The following is a 25,057-nucleotide window of genomic DNA, read 5'->3' on the forward strand; positions in this document are numbered from 1 at the left end:
CAGAGGTAAAGTAAGTCCGGACAATATTGTGCGAACTGGGCTGAGCTGGGACCGGCGTTGGATTATTCTCCGGTCGGGCGTCCTTGTGCAAAAGCGTATTGTGACGCCCCTTGCACGTGAAGCAATTGTGCTGACTCGGACAATCTTTTACTTGATGTCCTCTTGCGAAACAGTTCAGACAAAGGGACTTTTTCTTTATGTATGCCACCCTCTCTGGCACCGTCATCTGAAGAAAGCGGGGACATCGACGCACCGGGTGATTCTCCTTCATACAGAGATCACAGGATTTTGGTTTGGTGGTTACCTTGGCTTCAAATGTATTAGCCTTTCGGGTGGCTGGAAGCGGATTTCGTGGAGGTTTCGGTGTGGGAACCGAAATAGCCATTGCAGTTGTATTTTCCACTGCTTCGAGCGTACGGAACCGCTCAGTGAGGAAATCGTCCATCATTTGCCACTCTGGAATGGCAGTCTTGTCTCTCAGAGATTGTTCCCATAATGAAAGGGTATTCTTTGGAAATTTGATGGAACAGAAAAATACGAACATGCCTCCCCAAGTGGTTACTGGCAGGCCACAGTACTCAAAAGCGCGAATGGATACCTGCAGAGCATTCTGATGATCCTGTAATGCTTTTCCGGACTCATGGGAAATTTGAGGCAGGTCAAGAAGTGCTCGGAATTGGCTGTTCACGATAAGTCGCTTATTTTCGAAACGCTGTTTGAGTGCATTCCATGCCGTTTCAAAACCATCATTTGTAAGCGGGAATTTTGCTACAATGAGGTTGGCTTCACCCCTCGTTTTCGCTAGGAGATGGTACAGCTTTTCAACGGGGGAAATTCGCGAATCGCTTATGTAGATGGCTGTAAACAAGTCACGGAACGTGGGCCATTTTAAGTAATCTCCCGTAAAGACTTCTGTGTCAATGGGTGGCAATCGACAGCCTCGTTCTGCTGGTGCAGAGGTAGGCGCATGACGGTTCGGAGGAGTAGGAGCAGACCCTTCATGGATAAGCTCGTTTAATCGAGCCGTGCATCGCTCGTAAACTTGATAGCATTTGTCATATTTAGCTTGGATGGCTAAATCTTCAGAGTTATCGTCTTTACCATCTGTGAGTGCCTCGCATTTCTCATATTCCTGCTCGACCTTCTCCCACAACGCTTGAACTCGATCACGACGAACTTGGAGCGTAAATACGCTGACCTCGGACAGTGAAGTGACGTGGGTGTCGACTTCAAACTGAATTAGTTTATCGCAAATGGAAACAAACTTCTTCAAAGCCATGGTGGAAGCAGCTAAAACCCTTTTGGTTTCGGACCGAGTGACTCTTGGGGCGGTTACCAAAATCTGTGGAAGTGGTACCAATGATTTGACCTCTTTTTGGCTTGCTCGTCGTGGCTCTGACGTGGCTTGCTGAAAGGTCGTGCTCGATGGTGCGGACGTGAGAGTTAATGGACTAGAGAGGGTCTGAAATGCTCGGGAAGGAGGAGTAGTAGGGCTGGTACTCCTCTGGCGCTGCTTTCTCGTCCTTTGACGGGCTCATAACCCCAGCGAGTGGCGGTTATAAAGTGGTGAGCTGGTTTGGCACGGCTTGAAAATTAGCCAAAAAGACCAACTGGAACGTTTGGGAAAAACTGGAACGCTACCAAACCACTTAAAGAACGGCTTTGAAACGCCTTGAAATGATTGATCCAGAAAACGAGCTGGTACGTTTGGAATGACTTGGAACACTGCCAAAAAAACCCTAGGAGCGGCTTGGAACACCTTGGAATTCAAATATAACTACAAAGATGCGACTTGGAACGAGTGGAAACACTTTGCAATTGGAATCTAACTCCAAAGATACGACTTGGAACGTGTGGGAATACTTTGTAATTGCAATATAACTCCAAAGATGCGACTTGGAACGGGTTGAAACACTTTAGAATTGAAATAGAACCAAAGATACGACTTGAAACGCGTGGAAACACTTTGGAATTGGAATCTAACTCCAAAGATACGCCTTGGAACGCGTGGGAATACACTGGATTTGAAATATAACTCCAAAGATGCGACTTGGAACTGGTGGAAACACTTTGGAATTGAAATAGAACCAAAGATACGACTTGAAAACGCGTGGAAACACTTTGGAATTGGAATCTAACTCCAAAGATACGACTTGGAACGCGTGGGAATACTTTGGAATTGAAATAGAACCAAAGATACGAATTGGAACGCGTGGGAATACTTTGGAATTGAAATAGAACCAAATATACGACTTGAAACGCTTTGGAATCAGAATAAACAAAAGCGCGGAACACAAATTTTTAATAATTAAATATTATTCGATTTTTCCTCAACGTGACCCTTCAACATATATACCCCACAAAGTGCCTGCCAACCTAGGGTATACAGCACAGCTACTTTGGTCGTTTGCTTTGTGCCGGTCTTTGGCACATGAGCTTGCAGCTGTGCTGGTATACTGCAGTTAAGCGGTACTTATGTATGCACGTATGTATGTATGTATATAGGCTGCAAGGGGGTAGCGGGATTTTGTTCGCGGTGATGGAAAAATATATTTGTGTGCGAAAAAATTAGAAATTTTTGTGGAATATATGTATGGATATGTATATGAGTATCAATATGTAAAATTTTATGTATGGAAAAATATGTATATGTATATGGATATGAATATATATATGTAAAATTTTATGTATGGAAAAGTCTTATGTATATACACCTAGACCCCGCTTTGCGTCGTTTCGTTTTGCGTTTTTTCGAAGTTGCGTCGCTGCTTTATTAGTACTAATTTTCGCTGTGCGTCGTAAAATTCTCGTTGTTGCGTTGTTTTGAGTACGAGTGTTTAACTTTTTTTTTCTTAATCAGCCATTGTGGCAACGCCAATATCAACTTTTACCAACATTGCCTTTGAATTTTTGTCAGTTTTACGTTTTTCAACATTGACATCTATGTAGCTTACCTACTTCTGTTTATAATAGCGTCTTGCTATCAAAACTCGGGGAAGGTTTAGTAGAAATGTTCGTAGAACAGTGTTTATCCTCCAAACAAAAGCGATGGGCTTGATTGACGAAGCAATGGCGAATTTTACAAAAAAAAGCTATTCACCAAACTCTGGACAAATTTTTGGTCAACAAAGCCACTAAAAACTCATAAAGATTAAATAATTGAACAGGTTTATTTGATTTAATGGAAGCAATTTTTTTTTAATGAATGAATGCAATAATATTTTTGTTTTTAAATGTTTACTTTGCTCAATTTTTCTTTCTAGAAATTAGTATTTTCATAGCCCGGGAACCTATCTTTGATCTTTCCATGGTTGCCTGTAGAAAATCTTAATTCATTTTGCGTCGTTTCAGTTTGCGTCGTGTTTTTTTTGGAACGTATTCCCAACGCAAAGCGAGGTCTAGGTGTATATGTGTGTGTATGGATATGTAAAATGTTGGAGTATATGTATTTAAAATTTTTTTTTTTTTATATATTCTTTTGCTGTGTCTAACCGATATGCCCCAACTTTATAGGGTGTCGCGGACACCAGAAATGTCTAAGTGTGGCTTTTATACGTAAGAGGGTGGTTCACTTTCGTTTTTTTTTTTTTTTTTAAATCTTTATTAGTTGTATTGAAAATTTTCTTCTCTTCGTTGGAACCACCTTTCACTGCGCGCACACTTTGTGTTAATATTTTTTTTGAAATTGCGAAAAAATATATATTGGAAATAGGCAAATAAAATATGGCGCCTTATATACTTGGCCTATATATGCCAAAGTGCGAGGAAAAAAAAACTTGAAGTGGGCGAACCAATATGGCGCCTTATGTACTGGACACTTATATATGTATGAAAATTTGGGGACCAAAATTTTCTCTCCTTTGAGGAGGAAAAATTTACGCGAATGTAATTTTACTTGGATTAGGAGAATCAAGGGCAACAATTATATGTATGTGAGTATGGGTACGGATGCTGGAGGCATGTACATGTACTCATATACCTATAATTTGGAAAAATTACTTAGCTTGAAATATGGATGAAATTCCACCGATGCTAATGGTTCGAGAGGATCTTAGCTTACTTAAGAGCAAGCCCCGCTTGGAGCGAAGTGTGGGGAGTTCTTTTGTGGGGAGAGCGATGGGCATCATCGGGAGAGCGGCGCGAGGTGAAAGCTTCCGCCTCCTTTAACCCTTGTGTTGCCCGGTTGGGCATAAACAATTTAGTTTAAATTTGACATTTAAAATTGTATTTATTGAATCATTTAAAAATTTGCTGGGAATATTTAATATATAACTATTTATGTATCTATGTGTGTACCTATAGATGTAGGTTTTTTTTTTTTTTAATTCATTTATTGGTATATGGGTAAATATAAACAGGAAAAGAAAGTTATATACAAAAAGCAGAAGTATAGACAAGAGAAGTAAAGGGAAGGAAAAGAATTTTACTATAGGGATCCTGCGGGACTGCCTTGTGTTATTGCTTCGCAGGTCTATAGTGGGCTGACGATGCCCCTCAGGTATTGCGCTCTCTCTCCAGCTCTCGTAGCGTCCTTATTGTTGCTGCAGCATATGTGCATACCGCCGACCACGCCGATTGCGATGTGATCATAATGTTTACCAGGTTGAAAGGTGTGGGCTCTTCTCCAAGGACTGCCGTTAGCCTTTGCCTCTCGTTGGTAAACCTCATGCAGTAAAAGATCACATGTTCAGGGCTTTCTTGTATGCCTTGTCTACACAGGGTTCATTCCGCACTGGACTCGTGTCCAAATCGGAATAGGTATGACCTGAAACATCCATGGCCGCTAAGTAGCTGGGTCAGTTCGAAGGTGACTTCGCCATGTCGCCTGTTAACCCATGTATGTAAATCCGGGATAAGTTTGAATGTCCATCTGCCCTTCTGCGATGCTGCCCAGCGTGATTGCCATTCTGCTAGGCTTGATCGCCTGGCTTCTGCAGTTGCCTCCCTTCTGGCTGGTGGTAACCATTCCGCACTCTGCCGACTTCTAAAAATGTTTTGCGCTTCTTTAGCTAGTAGGTCTATTGGGACCATACTTGATATTACAAGAGCCGCGTCATCCGAAATTGTGCGGAAGCCACGGCATACGCGAAGAGCCCCAAGACGGTATGTTGCCTCTAATCCTCGTCTGTATGACTTCGTCTCCATCGCATCCGCCCATACTGGCGCGCCGTAGAGTATGGTCGACCTGACGACGTTCATCAGTAATAATCGTTGAGCTTGTCCCGGGCCTCTTGTGTTGAGCATGCCCCAAGTGTTCCCGGAAACAGAGGCGTGTATCCAAGAAAACACCTAAGTACCGGATTGCTCTAGCCGAGCGGATTGTGCATGTGTCTAGCACAATTTTTGCCTGCTCCACCGTTTTCCTGCTGCTGATAAGAACTGCTTCCGTTTTTTGATCTGCGAGTTCTAGTCCTGCGTTCGCAAGCCACTGTTTTGCTATGGCAATCGATGTGACCGTCTTTTCTTCTGCTTCTGAGAGCTGCTTTGCCACGACTACGAGAGCCACGTCATCTGCAAAACCGATGATATGGCAGTCAGTCGGGAGGCTTATTCGTAAAATGCCGTCATACATAGCATTCCACAGTATCGGGCCAAGTACCGAGCCCTGTGGAACTCCACCTCGTACTTCGTGAATTCGATCGCCACTCCTTGTGCTATATCGTAGCTTGCGATTTCGGAAGTAATCCTTTATTAAGGCAATAAGCGGGACCGGCACATGGAACATGCTTAGCGCCTCGATGATGCGGCTCCAGTTAGCTGTGTTGAACGCGTTCTTCACATCAAGTGTGGTTATCAAGCAGTATTTTTTATTACCGTTTTTCCATCGCTGTCCCTCAATTGATTTTCTCGCTATTTCAACAACTGTTGCCAATGCGTGTATTGTTGATTTAGCCTTGCGAAAACCGAATTGCATCGGCGAGAGATTACCCGCTACAGCAATCGCCCTCTCCAGTCTTGTGCAGATTAGTTTTTCTAGCAGTTTGGCTGCAGAGTCTAGCATGCAAAGTGGTCTGTATGCAGACGGGTCATCTTGCGGCTTGTTTGGCTTTGGTATTAGCACTAAATCTTGCTCTTTCCAAATGTCTGGGAAAATGCATTCCTCAAAGCATTTGGAGTACACTTGGGTAAACTTTTTAGGCTGGAGTCGCACTGCTAGTTTGAGCGCTTTGTTGGGAATCGCGTCCGGACCGGGCGCTTTTTGGTCATGCATTTGTGCAGCAGCCGCTAGCAGCTCATCTGTGCTGACACTTATGTGATCAGTGTGATCCATTTGCAGCATTTCCCTGGGAGCAATATATGAGGTATCGGGAAAGAGCGTTTGCACTATGTTCACCATGTGGCCCTCGCTTGGTGCAGCGGGTCTGACTGCTTTCAGCTTTTTAACGGTCATTTTATACGCCATGCCCCAAATGTCGCTCGACGCTTCATCGCATAGCTGTAGGAAACAACATCGTTTGCTTTCTTTTATAGCGCGTTTTAGTTCGCGGCGTCTGCTTGCAAATTCATCCCCGAGATGTGAATAGGTGATGCTGCCCCGCGCTCTTTGGTAGGCGCGCCTTGCGCGCAGACATTTTTTCCGGGCCTCGGCGATATTGTTGGTCCACCAGTATACATGGGGATGGTGTCTGCTATGAGCCCTGCGGATGGGCATGCTGCAATCGCAAGCTGCAACTACAGATTCCATGATCATTTCTGCCTGCTTGTTGGCATCTCCAGTTAGTTCTGGGATCGCTAGTGATGATGCGAATACTTCAGAGTTTAGTGCATCAATTCTGTACATTTTGCGTTTTTCTTGTACCGCTGTTTGTTGGGCTCGACTGCCAATATTACAAATAATGGCCATGTGGTCGCTGGCAGTGTAGTGGCTGCTTAGCTCCCACTGTATGGCGCTTGCAATCTGGCTGCTGGCAAAAGTCACATCAATCACTGACCCGTAGTCCGCTCTGGTAAAAGTGTAGCTTGTACCAGTATTTAGAATCGCCAGATCTAGTATGGCAAAAGCTTCCAGCAGGCTGCGTCCTCATGCATTTGTTGAGCTGCTTCCCCATTCGTGGGACCATGCATTAAAGTCTCCAGCAATAACGACTTTTCTTTTAGCCTTTGCGTGCGCAGCGAGGTTGTCGAGTCTACTTTCAAACTCTTCCAAGCGGAGGCTAGGTGGTAGGTAGCAGCTGTATAGCCAAATATCGCCTAGTTTTGCGCACACATAACGGTCAGAGGAGTATACAGCCTCTGCGGCCGGCGCTCTGTTACTGCAGGCCCATATGGCAGCCTTAGACGTTCTATCCGCAGCCCAAAAACATCCAGTTTGGGTCTTGTAAGGCTCGCTTAGTACTGCTACATCTACGTTTAGCTCGCGTATAGTTTGCGCCAGTAGATCTTGCGCCGCCCCGCAGTGATTTAGATTTAGTTGTAGGATCTTCATCATTCTTGCTGGCGTCTTGCTCACCTGTGGTTGCCAGCGGGCAACGACGACTACCAGTGTAGTGGCTCACATCTGTGCGTTTTCCGTCTACGCAGTTAAAGCAAACTGGCTTATTGTTGCATGTGGCTGCTTTGTGCTCAGTCTGTCCGCATCTAAGGCACCAGTTTGTGCGGTCTTTGGCACTAGTGCAATTTTCTGCTTTGTGCCCGAAGCATAGACACTTGTAGCATCTTTTTTGGGCATGCCTCTCGCGAATCGGACAAATGTCCCAGCCAACTTCTATAAAGCCTTCTTTTAGTAGTTTGGCTGCTATAGTACGCGGCATACTTAAAATGGCCATCTGTTTGCCTCTAAAGGACTTGCGCAAGCCCCTTATATTCACTTGCTCGACGTCTTCGCCAATTTTCAGTTTCATTGACTTTTTTATTTCCATTTTTCTTTTATTTCCGCATTTCAAGCCACGCCTCTGCTCCAGCTGCTCGAACTGACGCTTTTTGGCCCAGGACCCGGCTCAAATCCTCGGTCAATTTTTTGCTGTTGGCCTTTGCACCACCCTTGAGTTCAAGGAGTAAATCGCCTGTAGCCGTTTTCTAGTCCTCTTGACGCTATTTTGACGTCGTCGAGCTTGCCGTCTGGCCTTCTGGTGACTAGGCTCAGGATTTCGGCATATGTGCAGCCCTCATTTGCTTTGATTAGGATCACCTCCGGTCTGGCTTTCCTCAGAGATGGCTTGTTCACTCTCTTTCGTGATACAGTTTGCCATTTCGCAGCTCCATGGACTGCCTGCGGCTCTGGCGTGCTGACTTTCTGCAGAGTACCTGGCTCCGGATCGCGACGTGCGGTGTTCTGCGCCATTGCTCGCTGTCGCTTTGGCGGGGTATTGCGCTGGACAATCGCGTCCTCTCTCTGGCGTTTGGGGTGTTTCCTGCCAAATCTATCTTTTTCGCATCATTTCTGGGCTGTCTAGCATTCAGAGGCGAAGTTTGGGTGGCGATTTCGCTCCTTGCCGCCTTTACCACCGATTTGCTGCCCATCATTATGTGGCATATCGCTTCGTGTAGCTCCTTCATTCGTACTATTGCGTTCTTGGTGCCGAGATTTATGTGGCGTACTGGTTTTTTGCCATCATCTCCTTTATTGAACATCGTGTCCATTTCCCAGATGAGCGATCCCAGCTCATCTAGCTCTGCCACATTTGATACAACTTCTGGAGAAACGGAAATCTCCGGGCTGCTGGGAGCTATTGCCGGTGTTCCAGCCGTTCCAGATCGATTAGCGTGAATCGCCAACTTCTCAGTCTCCACGTGAATGGCCTTGCCAGGCGGTGACCGCATAATTTTTGGCCGCTTAGCAAATGCCGCATCCAAACTTTGCGCGTCTTGCCCCAATGCGTCATCGCAGCGGGCTTGATGGTCCATTGACAGGACATAACGCTCCATCTCTCAAACAACAATTTTGGCGCCAGCGCCTCGTTTGTATTTGAATTTTTTGAAATTCGCGGGAAAAAAGAGTGGCGCTTTTTCCCGGTTCAAGCGAGACTGCAGAGTGGCGCCACCTACCAGGGCGGCTCCGACTGAGCTTTTGGCGCTGATCAACACTGCGATCACAGCTGTTGGAATTTGTTGCTGCAACGCGGTGGAAGGAAAGTGGAGAAATTTGGCAATTTTTTCTCACCCACACAAGTAAAAGTTGCGAGAGCGGGAAAAAAGGGCGGCCAGCTACCCCCTCGCCGCTCCCCCTTATTCCTAGAGTTGGTTCGGACCTTTGGCCCACCCAAAAGGTGGAATTGGGACTTCTAGCTGGAGCACTGGGAATCCGTGTAATGGTAAGCCTCCCCAGTCCAATTGGAACAATGTTTTTATACTTTGTTTTATTTAAGAGACGCGGAAACAACCGAAAAGGAAAACAATTTTACGGAGGAGTCTCAATGTTCTGACGCGCTCTCACTGTATTCAGATGTAGGTGTAATTTTGCGTGTGTGTAAATAAAATTATTCGTTATCCACAATCGTTTCCTTTATCCCCGACGGAACTACTTTTTAGTATTGCTTCATCAGGGGGAAACTCGACCTACGTCGGGGTTCGAACTCGAGAACATAAATTACATATTATATTTGTATTTAATTTACTTTTTATTCTCTTTTTGTGTTTTTTTTTTTTAAGATTTTGTAATAATGCTGGAGGGAAGTAGGGAGAGGGGGTGCTGCTTAAATAACTAATGGAACAATTTCTTTTTTTTTTAACATTTTTGTATATATGTATAGCTAAGTTAATTGTAGATGAAATTCTTAATTTTTTTAATTTTCGCCAAGAAACATAAATGAAACAGAAAATATTTTTGTTTCGGTATTAAATCCCGTTTCGATTGGGTGGATATGTGTATCTCTGTGTGTGTTTTTCGTTGTTTGTATGTATGTATGTATGTGTGTGTGCAACGAATAAGAACTTTAAAATTAGTTAGGCGGATCCTTAGTATATAACATTTATTAAATTTATTTTCAGATTTTACACAAAAAACATAAACTGTCTCTTCTTTGGTTCGTTAATAACTTTAACGCTCAAGTGAAAAGAGAGAGAGAGAGAGAGAGAGATAGTGGGGAACAGAGGAAGAGATAGAGCAGGGTTGATTTTGCAGAGAGAGAATTAAGAAATATTTAATAACAATTAAAGTTGTAGTTGATTTTCATTGCGATTATAAATTATATTTGAATCATATCGTATCTATATGCTAAATCTAACACATACTAAATTAGTATGTGGCTAGAAGTATAAGTAGTTTATCTAGTTTTCTCTAATTATTCCTTTTTTTATTAGTTTTTTTTTGCTAATTATTCATTCCACTTACTGGGACTGTGTGTGTGTGTGTATTTGTGGTTGCTAATAATACTTAAAGTTTTAATAAAAAGAAGTTTTTTTTTCATTTTGTTTGCTTCGTTTCTTTCTATGTACATAAGAAATGCTTCTAGTTTTGATTAGTATTGGGAGAATCGGGGGACGAACTGATTGAATTTCAGTTTTTAGTCCCTCTCCTCGTATTTGGGCACAAAGGAACCCAAGCCGCCCATTTGGGCACACTGACTCCTGTCATAGAGTGACATCTTGAGACGTTTGCATTTATCACGGCGATTCTTGAACCAGAAGTGCACATTCTTGCTCTCCAGGCGGGGGAATTTTGGGCTAAAAAGATGCCAAACAAAAACGAAAGAACACGAAATATGTTAGCAAAGGGTCTTAACTGGATTGGGTTCTCGTTGATGCTCACCTGTAGGGCATGGTGTTCAAGTCCTCGGTGTATTTGAGTATCAAATTGTGCGACGGATGCGTGTTCATGGCAAACCATTGCTCCAATTTGGGCACTTCGGTGACCGGATTGATGAAAGTGCGATTCCTTTTGCGTCGCTCCTCATTCGAGATGCTCGAGAGATTGAGCCCGGCCCCGGTAAGAGCATTCGGTTGCATACCAGCCGCAGCTGCTGCAGCTGCCGCCGCCGCAGCTGCCGCCTGGCCAAATGGCCACATTCTGAATATGCTGGCGTGAAGGATGGGGATTCTCTTGGAACCATTTCTGCAATTTGGGCAACTCCATTTCCGGATCGAAACTGGTTCGCATGCGAGTCTTCTAATTGGCATACTGAGGCGGAGAATGTGACCCTCCATGATGATGATGATGATGTATCGAAGGATGCATTGCCGGATGCATAGATGGATGTACAAGCATACCAGAATGATGACCGCGACCAGCAGCCACACCCCCAGCCCCACCCTGTCCAGCACTGGGATGATGGGCAGCGGCCACTGCCTCATTGGCCAGCAACAAACTCTCTCGGCTGCCCATGGAACCGGCATGAGCTGCTGCTGCGGCAGCCGCAGCCATTGCTGCAGTGCCCACTCCCACAGGAAAATCGACCAATTCATTGGGTCCTGCCCCCACCGGCAAAGCAGACGGCGCTGTCATGAAGGGCAACATTTTGGGGGTCATGGATGTGGCCTGGGGAGAGAGTTGATTTGACCACCATTGATCGAATTTGCGACGCAAATCATCCGATATATCCCCACCGGGCATGGCATATGTATTCTGATGCGAACTGCGACAAATCTGTGAGAGCGTTACCCACAAAGATACAAAGGAAAAGACACATGGAAATGCATTACAAGAGGGTCCAAAAGAGGGACAGGTTGGGAATGTATTATATAGTTATTAATGATATTTTGGAGACTTTCTTTTTCTATTGTTACAGAAGGTTAACTCAGTTTATAACAAGAGCCCTAGAGATTTAACTCCTTGAACTTCTAAAACGATTTCTGATTTACTAAATTCTGCCAAGACAAAACTTAAGCTAAGGCCATAAATAATAGTTGAGGCTTTCGAAAATTCTTTTAGTTTATTTTATCTTTCATTTGGTTGTTTTGCAACAATGTTATAAGCCCTGTTGGACTGAAAAGACCTTCAGTTCAATGGTGACACAGACTAAGCGGTCGTCATAAAAATCACGCCAGGAATAAAGTCGAGTCGGGTAAGAGCCCTCAAGTGCTGGGATTTACTAGCCATAAATGGGTAGGTAACCGATAGATAGATATCATATGGCAACAGCTAGATAGATATTGCATATATAACAGACAGAAAACCCCTTTCACCACCGCCCCTCCCCCCTCCCCACCATCCAAAACCAACTGAAATTAACTGACGCTTTGTTACTTTGCCACTCCGTGCTGTCCGCACTGTCTGCGCTTCTTCTATATAGAGAGATAGATAGATAGGTAGATAGTCTCCCTCCGATAGGCAACGACGTAGCAGCTTATGCGATTAAAATTGAATTTAACAAATAGTGAAACAGACTGCAGAAATAGAATTTGTGTTCGTGGTATATACAGATACAGATAGATATTTCCAATTCACTCGGGGCCCCAATATTACGGCTACCGATGAATTAAATGCTCAAAAAAAGATATGGCTTTCTGCTCTATTCTACACTAGTCCACCAATACTCTCTCTCTGTCACTCTCCTCCGCCTGCTCCTGCAAGCTTTACTCTGCTCGTCACCCAAATACGTGAGCTTCTGCTCATGGACATAGAATAGATAATGTCTCTATGAGTTGGCTGGTCGGTTGGTTGGTATTTGCTATCAGCTAAGGAGGCGCCCCAAATCACTTAAGCTGCTCGAAACACACTCACACACACACACACACACACAGAAAGGGTGGTATGAAAGAATGGTGAGGTGTGGGATGGGGTGGTATGGGACAGGCACCTAATTGTAAGTAAAATGGGTTGACGCGTTGTCTTATGCCGACTTTGGGGTTCGGGGGTATTACTAAATTGATTTTCCTATCGCGTATTTGTTATTAGAGAGAGACAAAGAGCCAGAGAGGGAGTGAGAGGGAGGAAGAGACTGCTTTGCTAATATTAATCAGGGCCAAAAAAACTCTAGTCACAATATTAATTGAAGGGTATTTCGGGCCGTGATTTCTGTTTGATGATGATAGTGAGGGTGATTTATGATCCAAATGCAATGATATCAATCGTAAGCAATAGCACGAGGAGAAGCCGCTGACTAGACTGGGTTCCCCTCACCACCATCACACACACACATAGTCCAATGTGGGTCATGTGAGTGCAGTAACGAAAGGAACGCCACACGATCATGATGGGCTAAGTCGTAATAAACCAATGGTAGGTAGGTTAAATCTTTAATTTGCCAAAAATAACTTTTGCAATTCCTGCAATCTTCATTAAAATTGAAATTTAATGAAATATGCCTTAAGATTATCTGTAGGAGATAGAAGCCTCCCATTCAAGTGATAGAGACATACTCCATCTTATGTTGGGTGGTTAAAAAGAGTCCAAAAAGAGAGACCACTTGAAAAGCATTGAATGAATATAAGTGAAAATAATGATTTTGGTATTAGGTAAATACTGTGTCTAAGACAAAAGTTAACTAGCAGTAAGCCTATCAGACTTCAGATATAGACATACATATATGTATACAGTAGAATCCGGTTATAACGATTCCGCTTATAACGTCCGACCGGTTATAGCGACTAAAGTTCGATGAGTTTCGTCCCAATACAAACCTTTATGAAAGGGCCTCAGGTTAGTACGTCTTCCGAATATAACGTCGGTCCCTTAAGCGTCGTTTTAGCCGGATTCTACTGTAGTACTCTTCCTATATCCCAACTACTTCCATAATTAAAAAGAAGTAAGTATTATCAAAAATACTTATCCCAAATTTAGCTTACTAAAACAGAACACATGACTAAATGAGTGTCAAACTAGCAGCCAAATAACTTGTGAATAAGGTCCTTAATATCCTTTTACAGTTTCAACAATTCTTATTAAACTGACATGATTTTGCTAGCTTTTGAATTACAAGCACAGTTGAATTTGAGAATAAATCCTTGAGCCTAAATCTCATTTCCTTTGGAATAGTTTCATAGCCTTTCAAGCTGATTTCAATAAAGTGAAATGAACAGACAACGAGATATAAATACAGAGAAAGGGAAAGTGGCATGGAAGGAGGGCAAGTGATGAGGGGAAGGCAGAGAAGAGAAACTGACGATAAGCGTAAAGCTGATTAAAAACTGAAAACTATTGCAAAAAAGGATTAGTTAAGTGAACCAAATAAATGAACTCGAACTCGAAACTCACTCGCAGGCTTAACAAGGCAACAAATTTTTGCTTTGTAGTCATTATCAAAACATTTACCAAATGATTTTCATATGCAAAGATGCAAATAGAGAGAGGGAAAAATAAGGGCGAGGTGAAGAAAGAAATACAACGTGTGTGTGTCGGTGTGTGTGTATGTATGTCTTTATGCCTCACTTGCCGCAAATTAGCGGTTTGAGTTTCGAGAGTTTTGGCAAAAAGTTTTTAGCTACTTTTCAAGACGACAACGGATAATATCCTAGACTCGTTCTCCACTCTTTTCTCTCTCTGATTTTCTCACTCCCCTCTTACTCCCTCTCTCTATCTATGTGTGGGTGTGCGCTTTGTCTCGTAAACCGCTTATAAATCATTATAGAATTTTGCCATTTCATCATGTGTCTTAGGTACTAGTTAAAAATCTTTCACCCTTCCCCATCAAAGTGAAAGTTCAAAGTGAATGTCTAATTAGTTGCCAAAAACTTACCTCATCCAGGGGACATCCTGTAGAGCGGAGTACAGCATGTGATTGCAGCACAAGCAATTTAAGCAATTTATCCTTGATCTCACCCAGTGGCGAGGTCTTGGCTCGAATGTATTATAAATACATCAAAGGATGACAATACGCAAAGTGATCACCGAGGTAAGCTCACCCAGTATATCACTAACTGGTATAGCCGGATTATCGGAGAATTGTTCCAATGGTATGGGTTTCCAATGTTTGATAATAAGAGAGCCTAAGAAGGAAATTTTACCTTATGCAGATAGATATTTAAATAAGCAATTAAAACATATTTTTTCTAACCCCCACCCCCAAAATGTTTATATATATATTGTAATAAATTATTGTTCATGCGGTTAGCCACAGCATTTGGTTTTAAACTGCTTAAATGGAATAATTAATAAAGGCATTTTAGACCCAAATTCAGCTCCACCCCAGTCACCCCTTTTCATCCCTTTTACTGTCTAATTTGGTTCGTTTTTTTTTTTTTTTGCATTTAAACTAGTTTCTGTCCATTATCTACTTAAATATTATTTTTGGCAAAATATTTATTTTTTGGATCCAAATCGAAGTTGAAAATTGCAATTGCAACGAATCGGATCGAGTGATGAAGGGGGAGGGGGGTTCTATAGTAGGCAAATAGGCTTAAAGCCCAAACCCCAGTAACATAATGGTATTATTAATTATTCCAATTATAAAAATTGTAAGCAGTGCACAACAATGAGTAAGAGAGAGAGAGAGAGGGGAAGAGATCAGACCATATGAGAGGGGAAATAGGGTCAGAGGATTGGCGAGCCGATTGGCATTGGCGCTTTTCAATTTCTGGCATTCTGGTTGGCCCAAACTCATTCGAAATAAGTCAAAAAGAACTGGCTGACCAACGAACACATACACAAAAAATAAGTTCAACCCAATTATATGCGATTTTTATTGTGGGTGAGCAAGTGTGTGAGTGGGTGTGTGTGTGTGTTGGCCGTGCAAATCGTTTAATTGCCATGAAAACCTCATTTGAGGGCGAATTGTCATTAAAAATAAATACATCAATTGTGTATGTAAGTAGGGAAAAAAAGTTGAAAAACTGGTTGAAAAGGCACCCAACAAATGAGGGATAAGTTGTAATTCATTAAATAATCACAATAAAAATAATAATAAATGAATCATTGCAATATATATCCATACATATTATAAAAGGTAGATAAAACAATACAATCGCAAACACATTTAATATTATACACAGCAAAAAGTTAAGAAATGTGTAGAATGGTTTTGGTTTTGGCCATGTGAGACAGTTGCTTTCACATGACCTATTGAATGCTCATCATTGAGGCCAATTGGCTGGGATTCAATCAATTTACATAGAAGCATATTCTTTGGCAAGTCCTTGTTTACAGGATCAGACAAATTTGATCATACAAATTACCTATCTGTCTAGCTTTCAGAAAAGAGTTTTCTGTCTTTATATTAAATAAGTTATAAACATTGTTAATATTTTTTCCAAAACCTTGCAAAATGTTTAAAAATTCAAAGTGACAATATACATATCTAGATTTTAATGGTTTATATTTAATAAAAATATATCCCTTTTTATATAAAACCTTTCTTTTCATTTAACCTCTTCAAAATGTATTAATGATAAGTTTACGATAAACTAATAAATTAGTAACATAAAGTATTATGTACAGAATATGTATTTGTCATAGATTGAATTAGGCATTTCTAAGAATTTGAATTGTGTGCCTTCGTTTAAGGCGAATTGATCTGTGTTGAGTAATGAAAACATGACTGATGAATAACTGTATAACACTGGAAATGTGCGATGACAGGATATACTGTCGTCGAGTGTGGCTCAGTGTGCGGTTGACAGAAATCAGTCTCTTTTACTATTGAAATTCAACCTGAACATACGTCGAGACTCGCTGCTCAATTCTAGTGATACAAATGGAAGCCAATAATGGAAACAATGATTCAGGAATCTGTGAATCCCCCAACTCTCCGATATATTTATAAAATAAAAGGAAAATTTCTACAAAAGATTTATTTTAATCAAAACTGGGTTTTATTTTTATTTATTTTAATAAAATTACTAACTAGAATCAAATATTTTATAACTAATCTGACTCGTCTAATATGTTGTTATATAGAGACTTATAGTCCTGCTGATTAAGAATTTAGAATCTGCCAGAGCAGCCGAATATTCCCTAATTATATAATTCAGAGTAAAATATTTCGCTTGCAGGGCGGTCAAACAACGCGCCAAATAAAAAATAACATTTGCCAACACTGAAATTTAGCTATAGCCGATTTTTTCACTTTTCAACACTGAAATCTCGAGTTGCTTAGGTAAATATTTACCAAATTTTCTAGTTTAGATTTTTAAAGATATTTTTAAGGATAGCAAATCTCTTTCAAATATAGTTAAAAGTCAAATCTTAAATACAAAATTTGGGGAAAGGAAGGAAACAAAATCAAAGAGTTGTGTATGAATTTGTTAAGGTATTTATTAAGTGTTCAGTAAAATTTGTAAAATGAGACACATGAAAAAAAAACCCAAAAACATACATAAGTAAAAAGAAGCAGCACCAAGATTAAAATAATCTCATTTTTGTTTTTGTTATAAGTCCATCAGTAGATATTCTGATTTAGCGTGTTGAAAATTCCATGAAATATTTTTTTTTTTTAGTCTCATTTTATTATTTCAACATATTAGCAGGAAAATTCAGCTAATGGTGCATGCTATACGCTTATTTTGCACCCCCCTCTTTAGCCTTACCTTCCTCTGCTATTCAAATTTGCCGCGCATTTATAAAATAGCTGGCCAAAATGTAGACTGAGCCTATGGAATAGGACAACAATGGATGGGAATTTTGTGTAGGCGCAACCAAATAATAAACTCATTAAATCCATTATCCCTGCAACCATGATTTCGGATGTGAGTTTCGAATGGAATGGCATGGAAACGGGATGGTGTAGTGTTTCACCCGAAATGCATATGAAAAGGATTCAATGTTTAAAAGGGTATTGAATGCACCTGCCATACAGTCTATGCCGAGTGTGTGTATGTATGTGTCAGTGTGTGTGTGTTTTGGTGATTTTGTGGTGAAAACTCTCGCAGAGCCTAAAGCCAACCAATGAAGCATACCACTAATTGTTGCATCATCAGCTACCATTTAAAATAAAATGCTTTCTCTTTCCAGACAAAAACACAAACTTTAAGTTGCCCATCATTATCATCCACATTCTGGTCCAAGAGAAGCAGCAGACAACATAGACGGAGGATTATCCTTATTAGCATTATCAGTAGAAAAATAATCAAGACAGCCAGAGAGAAAACAAATTGAATTTAAAAAGAAGGCAAAAGCCAAGCCACAGCAGCAGCATCCATCGACAGGAATAAGGAATAATGTTTAAGAGCACAACCTTCAAACCCCAACCAACTCGCAGGACCAGACATTGACTCTCTACCTGTAAGCTGACAAACGATTAAAAATATTGGAAAAATGTTAAAATTAATAACTAACTTTGTTAAGTGAATGGATTTGGCTTTAAATGGATCTTTTATATAAATTTCTGCAATGCAGTTAAAAGTTCTTTAAGTAGGTAAGGTTATTTTATACATTTTGGAGCTATATAAAGTTGTTTTTTATAGAAAAGTCAAAAAAAAAACTTTGAACAAGAAAGAAAATTGAAATTTCCTTCTAGTAAACACAGAAAACAAAGGCATAAGGGAAGGGAACAAAATGAAAAGGAAAATGTCCCTAAATGTTAGTTTGTAGTTAAAGTTGATATCATGAATGGAAAACTGCAAAAAACTAAGAGATTTTGAGAAGAAAAACATCATCAACTATTATATATCTTAGAGATCATACACAAGAGATTGTAAGAAAAAAGACATCATCAATTTAAATATATCATATATTTTTTTGGAACTGTACAAAAGGTCAATTTGATAAAACATTTTCTCCTACTCTATTCTCAGCCTGATGAAAAAGCTTTTCACTATCCCAGGGTAATTTAGGTATTCTCGTTTACCACCTAATTACAGGGTATAATAATCAAATTCTGACAATCTCACTGGCCTCGTTTCTCCAGCTCTATGGTTTTTTTCTTCTCTCTCAGCATTGCCTAAATTGAATGTTGAAAATAAATGGTTATTAGCCGAAAGGGAGGATAATAACCAGAAAAGACACCCTTCTCCATTTACAAGCTGAAAATTCCAAGTTTCTTATTATATATACATTTATTTAACTATGTATATGTATTGTAAACACCTAATTATTAAGTACAAAAGATAAGGATTAGTTTGTATTGGTCGGATTTAATCTTTGGGTTTTGCGCAGATGCAACTTGCTCGTTGCATCGCCGGAAGAGAAGAGAGACGCCGTCTCTCAACCTATCGAGGACTTATCGCTAACCATCGATACTTATTACTGACAATCGATACTTATTACTAACAATCGATATATGCATGAGTATTTAACAGACTTTAAATAATTGGAATCTTACAACTCGGCCGTCCTGACGAGGAATCGACCTCGATTCCAATTGGTAACAACGGAGGGGGTAAATAAGAATCTTAAGTGGCTGGGGGAGGCGGAAGTGGCCGGTGTGATGGCGGCTGCGGCAGTCGATACGGAGGGCACTAAAGCGGGCATCTCTTCCCATGGGTCCGCGTCGGGACCAGTGGCGGGGGCGGCGAGAGAGGCCGCAGCCCGCATGGCAGACATATAGTCGGCGGGTACAGCAGTGGCAGCGGGTGCAGCGGCGGTGGGTACAGCAGTGGCAGCGGGTGCAGCGGCGGTGGGTACAGCAGTGGCAGCGGGTGCAGCAGTGGCAGCGGCGGCAGGTACCGTAATGGATGCGACAGCAGCGGCGGCGGGTACAGCGGTGGCAGCGGCGGTGGGTACAGCAGTGGCAGCGGTGGTGGGTACAGCAGTGGCAGCGGGTACAGCAGTGGCAGCGGCGGCGGGTACAGCAGTGGCAGCGGTGGTGGGTACAGCAGTGGCAGAGGGTACAGCAGTGGCAGCGGCGGCGGGTACAGCAGTGGCAGCGGGTACAGCAGTGGCAGCGGGTACAGCAGTGGCAGCGGGTACAGCAGTGGCAGCGGGTACAGCAGTGGCGAATATAGCCGCAGCGGGGCCGGCAGGGGCGAGTATGACGGCAGTTGGCACAGCAGGAGCGAGTATGGCAGCAGTTGGCCCAGCGGCGGCGGGCCCGGCAGGGGCGAATGTGGTATCAGTTAGCCCAGCAGGGGCTCGTATGGCGGCAGTTGGCCCAGCAGCGGCGGGCCCGGCAGAGGCGAGTATATCAGCAGTTGACCCAGCGGCGGCGGGCCCGGCAGGGGCGAGTATATCAGCAGTTGGCCCAGCGTCGGCGGGCTCGGCAGGGGCGAGTATGTCAGCGGTTGGGCCACCAGCGGCGGGCCCGGCAGGGGCGAATGTGGCATCAGTTAGCCCGGCAGGGGCTCGTATGGCGGCAGTTGGCCCAGCAGCAGCGGGCCCGGCAGAGGCGAGTATATCAGCAGTTGGCCCAGCAGCGGCGGGCCCGGCAGGGGCGAGTATATCAGCGGTTGGCCCGGCAGGGGCGAGTGTGGCGGCAGTTGGCCCGGCAGGGGCGAATGTGGCATCAGTTAGCCCGGCAGGGGCTCGTATGGCGGCAGTTGGCCCAGCAGCAGCGGGCCCGGCAGAGGCGAGTATCTCAGCAGTTGGCCCGGCAGGGGCGAGTGTGGCGGCAGTTGGCCCGAAATATGTATCCTTTCGGGTGGTCATCCCACTTCTGAGTTGTAAACACCTAATTATTAAGTACAAAAGATAAGGATTAGTTTGTATTGGTCGGATTTAATCTTTGGGTTTTGCGCAGATGCAACTTGCTCGTTGCATCGCCGGAAGAGAAGAGAGACGCCGTCTCTCAACCTATCGAGGACTTATCGCTAACCATCGATACTTATTACTGACAATCGATACTTATTACTAACAATCGATATATGCATGAGTATTTAACAGACTTTAAATAATTGGAATCTTACATACATATGAATTTTGTAATCTTTTAAGAAATTTTTTCAGGCGTAAAATAGTTGGCAAAGTTTATAATGTGTTCACATAAGAAATTGACCAATTGGCTGGCCGACTGGCTGACCAGCAGCAAATAATTAGAAATTTTACCTTCTTGAAGGACATCAAAACGATTTAATCCTTACATAAAACACTCGAATACACACATAGAGTAGGAGAGAGAGAGAAAGGAAAAGGATTATACAAAAGTTTTCCGTGCAAATATTTGTAGTTTTTGTTACTCGGTTTATGTGTGTGAGTGTGTGTTTGTGTTTTTTTTTTTTTTTTTTGTAATTCGTTTATTATGAAAAGAACAACAATTAGCGATAGATTTAGGTAACAACAAAGAAAAGAAAGAAAAGAAGGATAATACAGGAAGATAAGATGCCATCGGGAACCTGCGGGACTGCCGTGGGTTATTGCTTCGCAGGACGATGTCGGGCTTATTATGCCCCTTCTGCGTTTCTTAGGCGTTCCAGTCGGCGGAGCGTGCCCATGGTATTTGCTGCATATATGCAGACCGCAGACCACTTCTACTGGCTCTCTATCATTGCTGGGACCAGGTTCTCAACTGTGGGCGTCCGTCCTAGAATGGCCTCTAGTTCGAGTCTCTCTGCCGAAAATCTTGGACAGCTGAATAGAACGTGTTCCGGGTCCTCTATCATGCCATTCCGACAAAGCGTGCATTCGGGGCTACTGTCTTTGCCAAAACGGTGAAGGTATGACCTGAAGCAGCCATGACTGCTCAGAATTTGTGTTAATTCAAATGTTACTTCGCCACTTTGTCTGGAAAGTGCCATCTTCCCTTTGTAGAAGTGGACCATCTGCGTTGCCACTCCTCCATGCTCGCTCGTCTGGCCGCTGCTTTTGCTGCGCTTTTTTCCGCCTGCGTCAATGCCACGGTTTGTCTCCTAATAAAAATAAACTTCGCTTCGCGTGCTAGCAGATCGATTGGAGTCATCCCAGCTATGACCAGAGCCGCCTCGTCCGAGACAGTTCGGAAGCCACGACATACCCGAATCGCTGTCAGTCGATATGTAGACTCCATCCCGCGCCGATATGTTGATTGCTCCATCGCGGATACCCATACAGGTGCATCATATAGCATGACCGACCTTAGTACCGACGCTAGCAGTAGCCGTTGCATTTGTCTTGGGCCCCTGTTGTTGAGCAGGATGCGATTTATAGCTCGCCCAATGTCCGCAGCTTTTATGTTGGCATGATCCAAATGCTCTCTAAAGCTGAGTCTGGTGTCCAGCATCACTCCCAGGTATTTTATTGCCCTTATCGATTCAATCGTACGGGTCTCAAGTGAGATTTTCGCCCTTTCAACAGTTTTCCGGCTGCTTATTAGCACAGCCTCTGTTTTGTGGTCTGCAAGTTGAAGTCCTGAGTTGGCTAGCCACTGCTTCACCATTTTCGCCGCCTCTGCAGTTTTCTCCTCTGCTTCGTGGATGTGTTTCGCAACCGAGGTAAGCGCCACATCGTCAGCAAAACCAATGATTTGCGTGCCAGGTGGTAGAGACAGCCGCAAGACCCCATCATACATTATGTTCCACAATAGTGGGCCCAAAACCGAGCCCTGTGGAACTCCTCCTTGTACCAAGTGTATTTTTGAGCCGCCTTGTGTGCTATATCGCAGTATTCGGTTTCTAAAATAGTCCTCCATTAAGATAATTAGATACTCAGGAACTTGAAATGAACTCAAAGCATGTAGAATTCTGCTCCAATTCGCCGAGTTGAACTCATTCTTGACGTCAAGTGTGGTCACCAGACAATATTTTTTACTGCCACCCTTCCACAGTAGTCCCTCGATGGCTTTGCTAGCAACGTCGACTACTGTTGTTAAGGCGTCTATTGTTGATTTAGCCTTTCTGAAACCAAACTGCATCGGGGACAGATCGCCAGACCGTTGGATGGCTGCTTCTACACGGAGCGCTATTAGCTTCTCGAACATCGGCCTGCATGCAGATGGGTCTTCTGCTGGCTTGTTTGCCTTTGGGAGTAGCACAAGGTCCTAGAGTTTCCAAATGGTGGGAAACACGCCTTCTGCCAAACATTTGAACACCATTGCGAATTTATCGGGGTGAAGCCGGGCAGCCAATTTAAGTGCCTTATTAGGTATTGAGTCTGGACCAGGGGACTTGTGGTCGTTCATTCCGACAGCTACTTGAAGTACCTCTTCCGGACTGATGTTGCAAGCATCTGTTGCTACACTGTGTAGGGTCGACCTTGGTTCTACTACTGAAGTGGCTGGGAACAATGTTTCCACTATCAGCTGCATTTGAGATTCGTCTGGTGTGGCTGGCTTGGCAGCTTCGAATTTTCTCATTGCCACTTTATATGCTCGGCCCCAAACGTCATTTTCAGCCGCGAATTTCTTTTTGCTTTCCTTAATAGCATGTCGCAGTTCGCTTCTCCTGCTAAGGAACTCTAGTTGTAGGCTGGTAAAATCCCCTCTGCCACGCGATCTTTGATACTGGCGTCTGGCTTGCAGGCACCGTTTTCTCGCCTCCTCTGTGGTCGCATTCCACCAATAGACTGCTGTCTTCTGTTTGGTGTTGCCCCTACGGGTCACCATACTGGCATCGCACGCTGATGAAATCGCGTCTACCAGCAGTTTGGCGCAATTGTTACCAGGTAGTTGGGGAAAATGTAATGAAGCATCGAACACAATGGGGTTGAACGTTTCCACCTGGTACGTTTTGCAATTTTTACGCGCATTTGCGTTATTGGCTGGATTTCTGCCGATTTTGCACATTATGGCCAAGCGATCACTGGCTGTTAAGTAGCTGCAAAGTTTCCATTCGGCTTGCTGGGCCAACTGACTGCTCGCAAATATCACGTCAATTACAGATCCGTAGCCAGCTCGCTGGAAAGTGTGCTCCGAGCCAGAATTCAGCACTACCAGATCCAGAGCTGCCAATGCCTCCAGCAGAGTGCGGCCTCTGGTATTAGACTGACTGCTGCCCCATTCCGTTGACCAAGAGTTAAAATCACCAGAAATTATGACCTTGGTTTTACCTCTGGCATCCATAGCGAGTTGGTCTACTGCCGATTCAAACTCGCGTAACGAGAGGCTAGGTGCCATGTAGCAGCTGTAGACCCACAAATCTCCGATAAGCGCACGTACGAAGCATTTGGAAGATTTAATGTGCTGCATAGGCGGGCCATTTGATCCGCAATTCCAGATCGCAGCCTTGTGTGTTGTGTCTGCAGCCCAGGAGTTATTAGACAGCATCCTGTACGGCTCACTCAGGATAGCCAGATCGATCTCCAATTCTAATATTGACTGCGCAAGTAAGTCCTGCGCCGCCGAGCAGTGATTTAAATTTAATTGTAAAAATTTCATAGATTCTTATTCGAAGCTAGCTCTCCAATAGTTACCATTGGGCAACGTCGACTACCAGTGTAGTGGCTCGCATCCATGCGTTTTGAGTCTACGCAATTAAAACTGGGTTGTTGTTGCATGTGGCTGCCTTGTGATCAGTCTGGCCGCATCTGACGCACCAGTTCGTGCGATCTTTGGCTGTAGTGCAACTATCTGCTTTGTGGCCGAAGCATAGGCACTTGTAGCTTCTCTTTTGAGCCTGCCTCTCTCTAATCGGACACGCATCCCAGCCAACTTCAATGGAGCCTTCTCTCAATAATGTGGCTGCTATAGTCCGCGGCATTTTCAAGATTTGCCTCTGTTCGACTTGCGCAGGCCCTTACATTTACTTGCCCGACGTCATCGCCAATTTTTTGTTTAATTGCCTTTTTGATTTCCTCTGCCGTCGCTAAATGGTCGAGGTTGCGCATTTCCAGCCACGCATCGGCTCCAGCTGCTCGTACTGAAGCTTGGTGGCCCAGCACTTGGCTCAAGTCTTCAGTCAGTTGCCTGCTGTTTGCATTTCCACCCCCCTTAAGCTCGAGAAGTAGATCGCCCGTATCCGTTTTCCTCGTCCTCTTGACGTTATTTTTAACCTCGTCGAGCTTGCCATCTGGCCTTCTGGTAACTAGGCTCAGGATTTCGGCATAAGTGCAGCCCTCTTTCGCCTTGATTACGGCTTGCTCGCTCTTTTCCTTGAGACAGTCTGGCATTCCGCCGCTCCATGGGCTGCCTGCGGCTCGGTCACAATGGCTCGCTGCCCAGTACCTGGCTCCGGATCGCCGCGTGGCGTGTTCAGCGCGATTGCTCGCGGTCGCTTAGGAGGGGTGTTGCGCTGTGCGCCCACGTCTTCTCTCTGGCGTTTGGGCGTGTTTCCCATCGCATCCATCTTTTTCGCACCGTTTTTCGGCCTAATAGCATTAGGAGGCGAGGCTTGAGTTGCAATTTCGCACTTTGAGCTTACCACCGTTTTGCTGCCTATCATTATATGGCATAGCGTTTCGTGCAGCTCTTTCATTCGCACTATTGCATTCTTCGTGCCGAGGTTTATGTGGTGTACTGGTTTTTTG

At 43.6% G+C, this 25,057-nt stretch overlaps 1 pseudogene; it reads right to left on the bottom strand.

Annotated features, from left to right (window-relative positions):
- Positions 1–10,442: 10,442 nt before the first annotated feature.
- Positions 10,443–23,654, bottom strand: LOC124461926 (annotated as a pseudogene).
- Positions 23,655–25,057: the final 1,403 nt, after the last annotated feature.

The sequence above is a fragment of the Drosophila willistoni genome, unplaced genomic scaffold (genome assembly GCF_018902025.1).
Source record: "Drosophila willistoni isolate 14030-0811.24 unplaced genomic scaffold, UCI_dwil_1.1 Seg746, whole genome shotgun sequence".
Lineage (NCBI taxonomy): Eukaryota > Metazoa > Arthropoda > Insecta > Diptera > Drosophilidae > Drosophila > Drosophila willistoni.